This window comes from Arachis hypogaea, chromosome 1 (assembly GCF_003086295.3).
Source record: "Arachis hypogaea cultivar Tifrunner chromosome 1, arahy.Tifrunner.gnm2.J5K5, whole genome shotgun sequence".
In the NCBI taxonomy this organism is placed as follows: domain Eukaryota; kingdom Viridiplantae; phylum Streptophyta; class Magnoliopsida; order Fabales; family Fabaceae; genus Arachis; species Arachis hypogaea.
Genome location: NC_092036.1, coordinates 61,127,991 through 61,138,286, shown reverse-complemented (window position 1 = coordinate 61,138,286; position 10,296 = coordinate 61,127,991). Strand labels below are relative to the sequence as shown.

The following is a 10,296-nucleotide window of genomic DNA, read 5'->3' as shown; positions in this document are numbered from 1 at the left end:
CATTCAGCTTTATGATAGCTCCTAGATATTGAGCAACTTGCTCTCCAGTTACATCTTCATCCTCTTCTGAGGAGGAATAGTCTTCAGAGCTCATGAATGGCAAAAGGAGATTTAGTGGAATCTCTATGGTCTCTATATGAGCCTCAAATTCCTTTAGGTCCTCAATAGGGAACTCCTTCTTGCCTGAGAGACGTCCCAGGAGGTCTTCCTCACTAGGATTTTCGTCCTTCTCCTCCTTTGTGCATTCGGCCATATTGATTACTTCAATGGCCTTGCAATCTCCTTTTGGATTCTCTTCTGTATTGCTTGGGAGAATACTGGGAGGAGCTTCAATGACTTTCTTACTCAGCTGGCCCACTTGTGCCTCCAAATTTCTAATGGAGGACCTTGTTTCACTCATGAAACTTAAGGTGGCCTTAGACAGATCAGAGACTATATTTGCTAAGTTAGAGGGGCTCTGTTCAGAATTCTCTGTCTATTGCTAAGAAGCTGATGGAAAAGGCTTGCTATTGCTAAGCCTATTTCTTCCACCATTATTAAAGCTTTGTTGAGGCTTTTGTTGATCCTTCCATGAGAAATTTGGATGATTTCTCCATGATGAGTTATAGGTGTTCTCATAAGGTTCACCCATGTAATTAACCTCTGCCATTGCAGGGTTCTCAGGATCATAAGCTTCTTCAGAAGCTGCCTCTTTAGTACTGTTGGATGCATTTTGCCATCCATTCAGAATTTGAGAGATCATGGTGACTTGCTGAGTCAACACTTTGTTCTGAGCCAATATGGTATTCAGAGTATCAATTTCAAGAACTCCCTTCCTCTGAGGCGTCCCACTATTCACGGAATTCCTCTCAGAAGTGTACATGAACTGGTTATTTGCAACCATGTCAATAAGTTCTTAAGCTTCTGCAGGCGTTTTCTTTAGGTGAATGGATCCACCTGCAGAATGGTCCAGTGACATTTTTGAAAACTCAGATAGACCATAATAGAATATATCTAATATGGTCCATTCTGAAAACATGTCAGATGGACACCTTCTGGTCAACTACTTGTATCTTTCCCAAGCTTCATAGAGGGATTCACCATCCTTTTGCTTGAAGGTTTGAACATCCACTCTAAGCTTGCTCAGCTTTTGAGGAGGAAAGAATTTATCCAAGAAGGCCGTGACCAGCTTTTCCCAGGAGTCCAGGCTATCTTTAGGTTGTGAATCCAACCATGTTCTAGCTCTGTCTCTTACAGCAAAAGGGAAAAGCATGAGCCTATAGACTTCAGAATCTACTCCATTCGTCTTTACAGTATCACAAATCTGCAAGAACTCAGTTAAAAACTGATAAGGATCTTCAGATGGAAGTCCATGAAACTTGCAGTTTTGTTGCATTAAAGCAACTAGCTGAGGTTTCAGCTCAAAATTGTTTGCTTCAATGGCAGGAATAGAGATGCTTCTTCCATCAAATTTGGACGTGGGTTTAGTAAAGTCACCCAGCATCCTCCTTGCATTATTATTATTTTCGGCTGCCATCTCCTTCTCTTGTTCGAAAATTTCTGAAAGGTTGTTTCTGGATTGTTTTAATTTAGCTTCTCTTAGTTTCCTCTTCAGAGTCCTTTCAGGTTCTGGATCAACTTCAACAAGAGTGTCTTTTTCCTTGTTCCTGCTCATATAGGGAAGAAGAGAACAAGAAAAGAAAGAGGAATCCTCTATGTCACAGTATAGAGATTCTTTTATGTTAGTAGAAGAAGAAATGGAATAGGAGTGAAGAAGAATGAATAGTCTGAATAAAGGGTAAAGGTAGGGGCAGTGATTTGAGATGAAGAGAGGTGAAGAGAAGTGTTAGTAAATAAATAAATAAATAAATAGAAGGAGAGATAGAGAATTTCGAAAATAATTTTGAAAAAGTGGTTAGTGATTTTCAAAAATTAAAGATAAGATATGATTAAAATTAAAATTTAAAATAATTAAAAAGAATTTTTTTGAAAAAGAGAGAAGTATTTTCGAAAATTAGGGAGGGATAGGTAGTTAGTTGATTTTGAAAAAGATAAGAAACAAACAAAAAGTCAAATAGTTAGTTGAAAAAGATATTAAAATCAAATTTGAAAAGATAAGAAGATAAGAAGTTAGATAAGATATTTTGAAATCAAATTTTTGAAAAAGATAAAATTTTGAAAAAAAAGATATGATAAAAAGATAAGATGTAAAAGATATGATAAGATATGTTTGAAAAAGATTTAATTTTTTTTAAAATTAAAATTAATTACTTTACTAACAAGAAACTACAAGATAAGATTCTAGAATTTAAAGATTGAACATTTGTTAACAAGAAAGTAACAAACTTCAAATTTTTGAATCAATCACATTAATTGTTAGTGTAGTTTCGAAAATATGATATAAAGATAAGAAAAAGATTTTGAAAATATTTTGAAAAAGATTTTTGGAGTTTTCGAAAAAAAGGGAAAATGGAAAAAATATGATTTTTGAAAAAGATTTTGAAAAGATAGGATTTTTTTAAAATTGAAAATTTGACTTGACTTGTAAGAAACAACTAATTTTAAAAATTTTTGACCAAGTCAACCCAAAATTTCGAAAATTTGGAGGGAAATAAGGAAAAGATAAATTTTTTATTTTTGAAATTTTTTTTAATGAGGAGAGAAAAAAACACAAACATGACCCAAAACATGAAAATTTTGGATCAAAACACATGATGCATGCAAGAACACTATGAATGTCAAGATGAACATCAAGAACACTTTGAAGCTCATGATGAACATCAAGAACTTATTTTTGAAAAAAAAATTTAATGCAAAGAAAGCGTGCAAGACACTAAACTTAGAAATCTTTAATGCATATACACTATGAATGCAAAAATGCGTATGAAAAACAATAAAAGACACAAAACAAGAAAACATCAAGATCAAACAAGAAGACATACCAAGAACAACTTGAAGATTATGAAGAACACCATGAATGCATGAATTTTTGAAAAGTGCAAGAAATATATTTTTAAAACATGCAATTGACACCAAACTTAAAAACTGACTCAAGACTCAAACAAGAACACAAAATATTTTTGGTTTTTATGATTTTATGATTTTTTTGGATTTTTATTAATTAATTTTTTTTGAAAATATTTTTGGAAAAACGAAAAAGAAAAGAAAATTTTGAAAAAGATTTTTGAAAAATTTTGAAAAAGATTTTTGAAAAATTTTGAAAAGAAAATTACCTAATCTGAGCAACAAGATGAACCGTCAGTTGTTCAAACTCAACAATCCCCAGCAACGGCGCCAAAAACTTGGTGGACGAAATTGTGATCATCAATGTTGTATTCTTTGTTGATGTATGGAATAATTATTATGGCTCTTTGCTATGTGTGGACACAACTCTGTTCAACTAACCAGCAAGTGTACTGGGTCGTCCAAGTAATAAACCTTACGTGAGTAAGGGTCGATCCCACAGAGATTGTTGGTATGAAGCAAGCTATGGTCATCTTGTAAATCTCAGTCAAGTGGATAATAATTGATTATGGATTTTCGAATAATAATAAATAATAAACAGAAAATAAAGATAATTAAAATAGGATAGAAATACTTATGTAAATTAATGGTGGAAATTTCAGATAGGCGTTTGGAGATACTGTGCCCTTTCTTTTTCTACTTTCCTACTTCTTCCTTCCTATGGCAAGCTGTATGTAGGGCATCACCGTTGTCAATGGCTACATCCCATCCTCTTAGTGAAAAAGGTCCAAATGCTCTGTCACAGCACGGCTAATCATCTCTCGGTTCTCAATCAGGTTGGAATAGAATCCCTTGATTCTTTTGGGTCTGTCACTAACGCCCAGCCTTCAGGAGTTTGAAGCTTGTCACAGTCATTCAATCCCATAATCCTACTCGAAATATCACAGACAAGATTTAAACTTTCCGGATTCTCATGAATGCCCCCATCAATCTAGCTTATACCACGAAAATTCTGTTTAAGGAATCTAAGAGATACGCGCCCGCCTAAGGTAGAACGGAAGTGGTTGTCAATCACGCGCGTTCATAGGTGAGAATGATGATGAGTGTCACGGATCATCACATTCATCAAGTTGAAGTGCAACGAATATCTTAGAATAGGAATAAAGAGAATTGAATAGGAAATAGTAGTAATTGCATTAAAACTTGAGGTACAGCAGAGCTCCACACCCTTAATCTATGGTGTGTAGAAACTCCACCGTTGAAAATACATAAGTGAAAGGTTCAGGTATGGCCGAATGGCCAGCCCCCAAAAACGTGATCAATAGTCTCCTCAGATGAAGAATAATATAAAACTGAGACCAGAGATGTCTAATACAATAGTAAATTATCTTATTTATACTAGACTAGCTACTAGGGTTTACATGAGTAAGTAATTGATGCATAAATCCACTTCCGGGGCCCACTTGGTGTGTGTTTGCACTGAGCTTGATCTATCCACGAGCTGAGGCTTCTTTTGGAGTTGAACGCCAAGTTGTAACGTGTTTTGGGCGTTCAACTCCGGGTCGTGACGTGTTTCTGGCGTTTTACTCCAGACAGCAGCATGGAACTGGCGTTGAGCGCCTGTTTACATCATCAATTCCCGAATAAAGTATAGACTATTATATATTGCTGGAAAGCTCTGGATGTCTAATTTCCAAAGCCATTGAGAGCGCGCCATTAGGAGTTCTGTAGCTCTAGAAAATCTATTTCGAGTGCAAGGAGGTCAGATTCCAACAGCATCAGCAGTCCTTTGTCAGCCTCCTATCAGAGTTTTGCTCAAGTCCCTCAATTTCAGCCAGAAATTACCTGAAATCACAGAAAAACACACAAACTCATAGTAAAGTCCAAAAATGTGAATTTAACATAATAACTAATGAAAACATCCATAAAAGTAGCTTGAACTTACTAAAAACTACCTAAAAACAATGCCAAAAAGCGTATAAATTATCCGCTCATCATTCTTCATGATCTTCAAGTTGTTCTTGGTATGTCTTCTTATTTGATCTTGATATTTTCTTGTTTTGTGTTTTTTGTTGTTTCTCATATGCATTTTTGAATTCTTAGTGTCTAAATATGAAAAATTTCTAACTTTGGTATCTTGCATGTTTTCTTTTCTTGAAAATTTTTCAAAAATAAGTTCTTGATGTTCATCATGATCTTCAATGTGTTCTTAGTGTTCATCTTGACATTTATAGTGTTCTTTCATGCATTAAGTGTTTTGATCCAAAATTTTCATGTTTTGGGTCATATTTGTGTTTTTCTCTCTCCTCATTAAAAATTCAAAAATAAAAAATACCTTTTCCTTATTTTGCTCATAATTTTCGAAAATTTGAGTTGACTTAGTCAAAAATTTGGGTCATATCGTTTAGTTTCTTGTTAGTCAAGTAATCAATTTTAATTTTAAAAATCAAATCTTTTCCAAAATATCTTTTTCAATCATATCTTCTCAAAATATCTTTTTCAAAATTGATTTCAAAAATCTTTTCTAACTTCTTATCTTTTCAAAATTGATTTTCAAATCTTTTTCAACTAACTAATTGACTTTTTGTTTGTTTCTTATCTTTTTCAAAACCACCTAACTACTTTCCTCTCTCTAATTTTCGAAAATTACCTCCCTCTTTTACAAAATTATTTTTTAACTAATTGTTTCAAATTTTAATTTTTATTTTATTCCTTTTCTTAATTTTCGAATCTTAACTTTAATATTTTTCTTTTATTTTAGTTAATTTTCAAAAACTCTTCTCTCTCATCTCTTTCTATTTATTTATTCATTTACTAACACTTCTCTTCATCTTAAAATTTGAACCCCCTCTTCTTCTCTGAGTTCGAATTTTTCTCTTTTCCTTCTTCTATTCTTTTCTTCTTCTACTAACATAAAGGAATCTCTCTTTTGTGGTAAAAAGGATCCCTATTATTATTTTCTGTTCCCTTCTTTTTCATATGAGTAGGAGCAAGGACAAGGACATTCTTGTTAAAGCAGATCCTGAACCTGAAAGGACCCTAAGGAGGAAGCTAAGGGAAGCTAAAGCACAACCCTCTGGAGAGGACTTGACAAAAATTTTCGAAAAAGAAGAGGAGATGGCAGTTGAAAATAATAACAACAACAATAATGCAAGGAGGATGCTTGGTGATTATACTACACCTACTTCCAACTTTTATGGAAGAAGCATCTTAATCCCTGCCATTGGAGCAAACAATTTTGAGCTGAAGCCTCAACTAGTTGCTCTAATGCAACAAAACTGCAAGTTTCATGGACTTCCATAAGAAGATCCCTACCAAATTTTAACTGAGTTCTTGCAGATCTGTGAGACTATTAAGACTAATGGAGTAGATCCTGAAGTCTACCGGCTCACATTTTTCCCTTTTACTATAAGAGACAGACCTAGAACATGGTTGGACTCACAACCTAAAGATAGCCTGGACTCTTGGGATAAGCTGGTCACGGCCTTTTTGGCCAAGTTCTTTCCTCCTCAAAAGCTGAGCAAGCTTAGAGTGGATGTTCAGACCTTCAAGCAAAAAGATGGTGAATCCCTCTATGTAGCTTGGGAAAGATACAAGAAGATGACCAAAAAGTGTCCTTCTAACATGCTTTCAGAGTGGACCATTATGGATATATTCTATTATGGTCTATCTGAGTTCTCTAAGATGTCATTGGACCATTCTGCAGGTGGATCCATTCACCTAAAGAAAATTCCTGCAGAAGCTCAAGAACTTATTGAAATGGTTGCGAACAACTAATTCATGTACACCTCTAAGAGGAATCCTGTGAGTAATGGGACGCCTCAGAGGAAGGAAGTTCTTGAAATTGATGCTCTGAATGCCTTATTGGCTCAGAATAAAATGTTGACTCAGCAAGTCAACATGATTTCTTAAAGTCTGAATGGATGGCAAAATGCATCCAACAGTACCAACGAGGCATCTTCTGAAGAAGAAGCTTATGATCATGAGAACCCTGCAATGGCAGAGGTAAATTACATGGGTGAACCTTATGGAAACACCTATAACTCCTCATGGAGAAATCATCCAAATTTCTCATGGAAGGATCAACAAAATCCTCAACAAGGCTTTAATAATGGTGGAAGAAACAGGCTTAGCAATAGCAAGCCTTTTTCATCATCTTCTCAGCAACAGACAGAGAATTATGAGCAGAGCCTCTTTAGCTTAGCGAACATAGTCTCTGATCTATCTAAGGCCACTTTAAGTTTCATGAGTGAAATAAGGTCCTCCATTAGAAATTTGGAGGCACAAGTGGGCCAGCTGAGTAAGAAAATCACTGAAACTCCTCCTAGTACTCTCCCAAGCAATATACAGAAGAGAATCCAAAAAGAGAATGCAAGGCCATTGATATAATCAATATGGCCGAATGCATAAAGGAGGGGAAGGACGTGAATCCCAGTGATGAAGACCTCCTGGGACGTCCTCTAAACAAAAAGGAGTTCCAAACTGAGGAACCTAAGGAATCTGAGGCTTACCTAGAGATCATAGAGATTCCATTGAACCTCCTTTTGCCATTCATGAGCTCTGAGAACTATTCTTCCCCTGAAGAGGATGAAGATGTAACTGCAGAGCAAGTTGCTCAATATCTAGGAGCCATCATGAAGCTGAATGCCAAGTTGTTTGGTAATGAGACTTGGAAAGGTGAACCTCCCTTGCTCATTAGTGAACTAGATACATGGGTTCAGCAAATCCTACCTCAAAAGAAACAAGATCCTGGTAAATTCTTAATACCCTGTACCATAGGCACCATGACCTTTGAGAAGGCTCTGTATGACCTATTGTCAGATATAAATCTTATGCCACTCTCTGTAATGGAGAAGCTGGGGATCTTTGATGTACAAGCTGCAAGAATCTCATTAGAGATGGCAGACAAGTCAATAAAACAAGCTTATGGATTGGTAGAGGACGTGTTAGTGAAGGTTATAGGCCTTTACATCCATGCTGATTTCATAATCCTAGACAATGGGAAGGAGGAGGATGAATGCATCATCCTTGGAAGACCTTTCCTAGCCACAGCAGGAGCTGTGATTGATGTTGACAGAGGTAAACTAGTGCTTCAATTGAATAGGGACTACCTTGTGTTTAAAACTCAATGTTATCCTTCTGTAAACATGGAGAGGAAGCATGAAAAGCTTCTCTGAATATAGAGTGAAACAAAGCTCCCACAGTCAAACTCTAAGTTTAGTGTTGGGAGGCCACAACCAAACTCTAAGTTTGGTGTTGAACCCCCACATTTAAACTCTAAGTTTGGTGTTAGGAGGTCCTAACAATGCTCTGATAATCTGTGAAGCTCCATGAGAGCTCACTGTCAAGCTAATGACATTAAAGAAGTGTTTATTGGGAGGCAACCCAATTTTTATTTATCTATATTTCTCTTGTTCTTTTATGTTTTATTAGGTTTATGATCATGTGGAGTCACAAAACAATTGCAAAAATTAAAAACAAAATAAAAAACAGCAGAAGAAAAAGCACACCCTGGAGGAAGAGCTTACTGGCATTTAAACACTAGTAAGGAGCATCTGGCTGGCGTTCAACGCCAAAACAGAGCATTAATCTGGTGTTGAACGCCAGAAACAAGTAGCAGTCTGGCGTTTAAATGCCAGGATAGCACCCTAAGGAAAGCTGGCATTTAACGCCAGCAACAAGCATCAGGCTAGCATTAAACACCAGAAACATGCTACATTTGGGCGTTTAACGCCAAAAACAAGCTTTAGTCTGGCATTAAATGCCAGGATTGCATGGAGAGGGCGTTCTACACACCTAATTGGTGCAGGGATGATAAATCCTTGACACCTCAGGATCTGTGGACCCCACAGGATCCCCACTACCTCAACTCACCATCTCTCTTCTTCACACTATCCAATAACACTCTTTCCCAAACACCCTTCACCAATCACCTCAATCTCTCTTCCCATCAACTCTTTACCACTAACATCCATCAACTCTTCCCCCAAAAACCCCACCTACCTTCAAATTCAAAATCTCTTTCCCACCCAAACCCACCCTTAATGACCAAACCTACTACCCTCTCCCTCCACTATATAAATCCCTCCATCCTTTTTTATTTTCACACAACACAACCCTCTCTTCTTCTCCTTGGCCGAAACCCACACATCTCTCCCTCTCCTCCATATCTTTTTCTTCTTCTTCTTCTTCTTCTTCTTCTTCTTCTTCTTCTATTCTTTGCTCGAGGGCGAGCAACATTCTAAGTTTGGTGTGGTAAAAGCATATCTTTTTTTGTTTTTCCATAACCATTGATGGCACCTAAGGCCGGAGAAACCTCTAGAAAGAGAAAAGGGAAGACAAAAGCTTCTACCTACGAGTCATGGGAGATGGAGAGATTCATCTCTAAAGCCCATCAAGACCACTTCTATGAAGTTGTGGCCAAGAAGAAGGTGATCCTTGAGGTCCCTTTCACGCTCAAGAAAAATGAGTATCCGGAGATCCGACATGAGATCCAAAGAAGAGGTTGGGAAGTTCTTACCAACCCCATTCAACAAGTCGGAATTTAACGGTTCAAGAGTTCAATGCCAATGCATGGATCACTAGGAACCATGATCAAAGTATGAACCCGAATCCAAAGAATTATCTTACAATGGTTTGGGGGAAATGCTTTGATTTCAGTCCGGAGAATGTAAGGTTGGCATTCAACTTGCCTATGATTCAAGAAGATGCACGACCCTACACTAGAAGGGTCAACTTTGATCAAAGATTGGACCAAGTTCTCATGGACATATGTGTGGAAGGAGCTCAATGGAAAAGAGACTCAAAAGGTAAGCCAGTTCAATTAAGAAGACTAGACCTTAAGCCTGTGGTTAGAGGATGATTGGAGTTTATCCAACACTCCATCATCCCCACTAGCAACCAATCCGAAGTTACTGTGGATCGGGCCATCATGATCCATAGCATCATGATTGGAGAGGAAGTAGAAGTTCATGAAGTCATCTCTTTAGAACTCTACAAAGTAGCCAAAAAGCCCTCCACCTTACCAAAGCTAGCTTTTCCTCATCTCATTTGCCATCTATGCTACTCAGTTGGAGTTGTCATAGAAGGAGACATCCTCGTTGAAGAGGACAAGCCCATCACTAAGAAGAGGATGGAGCAAACAAGAGAGCCTATTCATGGATCTCAAGAGACGCATGAGGAAGCTCATCATCAAGAAATCCATTAGATGCCTCAAGGGATGAATTTTCCTCCAAACAACTATTGGGAACAACTCAACACTTCTCTAGAAGGATTGAGTCATGACATGACCCAATTAAGGGTGGAACACCAAGAGCACTCCATCATTCTCAATGAGATTAGAGAAGATCAAAG

The 10,296-nt window shown here is 37.0% G+C and overlaps 2 non-coding genes across 2 annotated transcripts; one reads left to right on the top strand and one right to left on the bottom strand.

The window, feature by feature from the left end:
* The first annotated feature begins 1,016 nt into the window (after positions 1-1,016).
* On the top strand, positions 1,017-1,120 carry LOC112714540 (small nucleolar RNA R71). The gene has a single exon (XR_003159292.1). It is a non-coding gene; the product is annotated as a small nucleolar RNA R71 (small nucleolar RNA).
* A 5,345-nt stretch (positions 1,121-6,465) lies between these two features.
* LOC112713999 (small nucleolar RNA R71) lies at positions 6,466-6,573 on the bottom strand. Its single transcript, XR_003158961.1, has one exon. It is a non-coding gene; the product is annotated as a small nucleolar RNA R71 (small nucleolar RNA).
* Between the last annotated feature and the right edge of the window lie 3,723 nt (positions 6,574-10,296).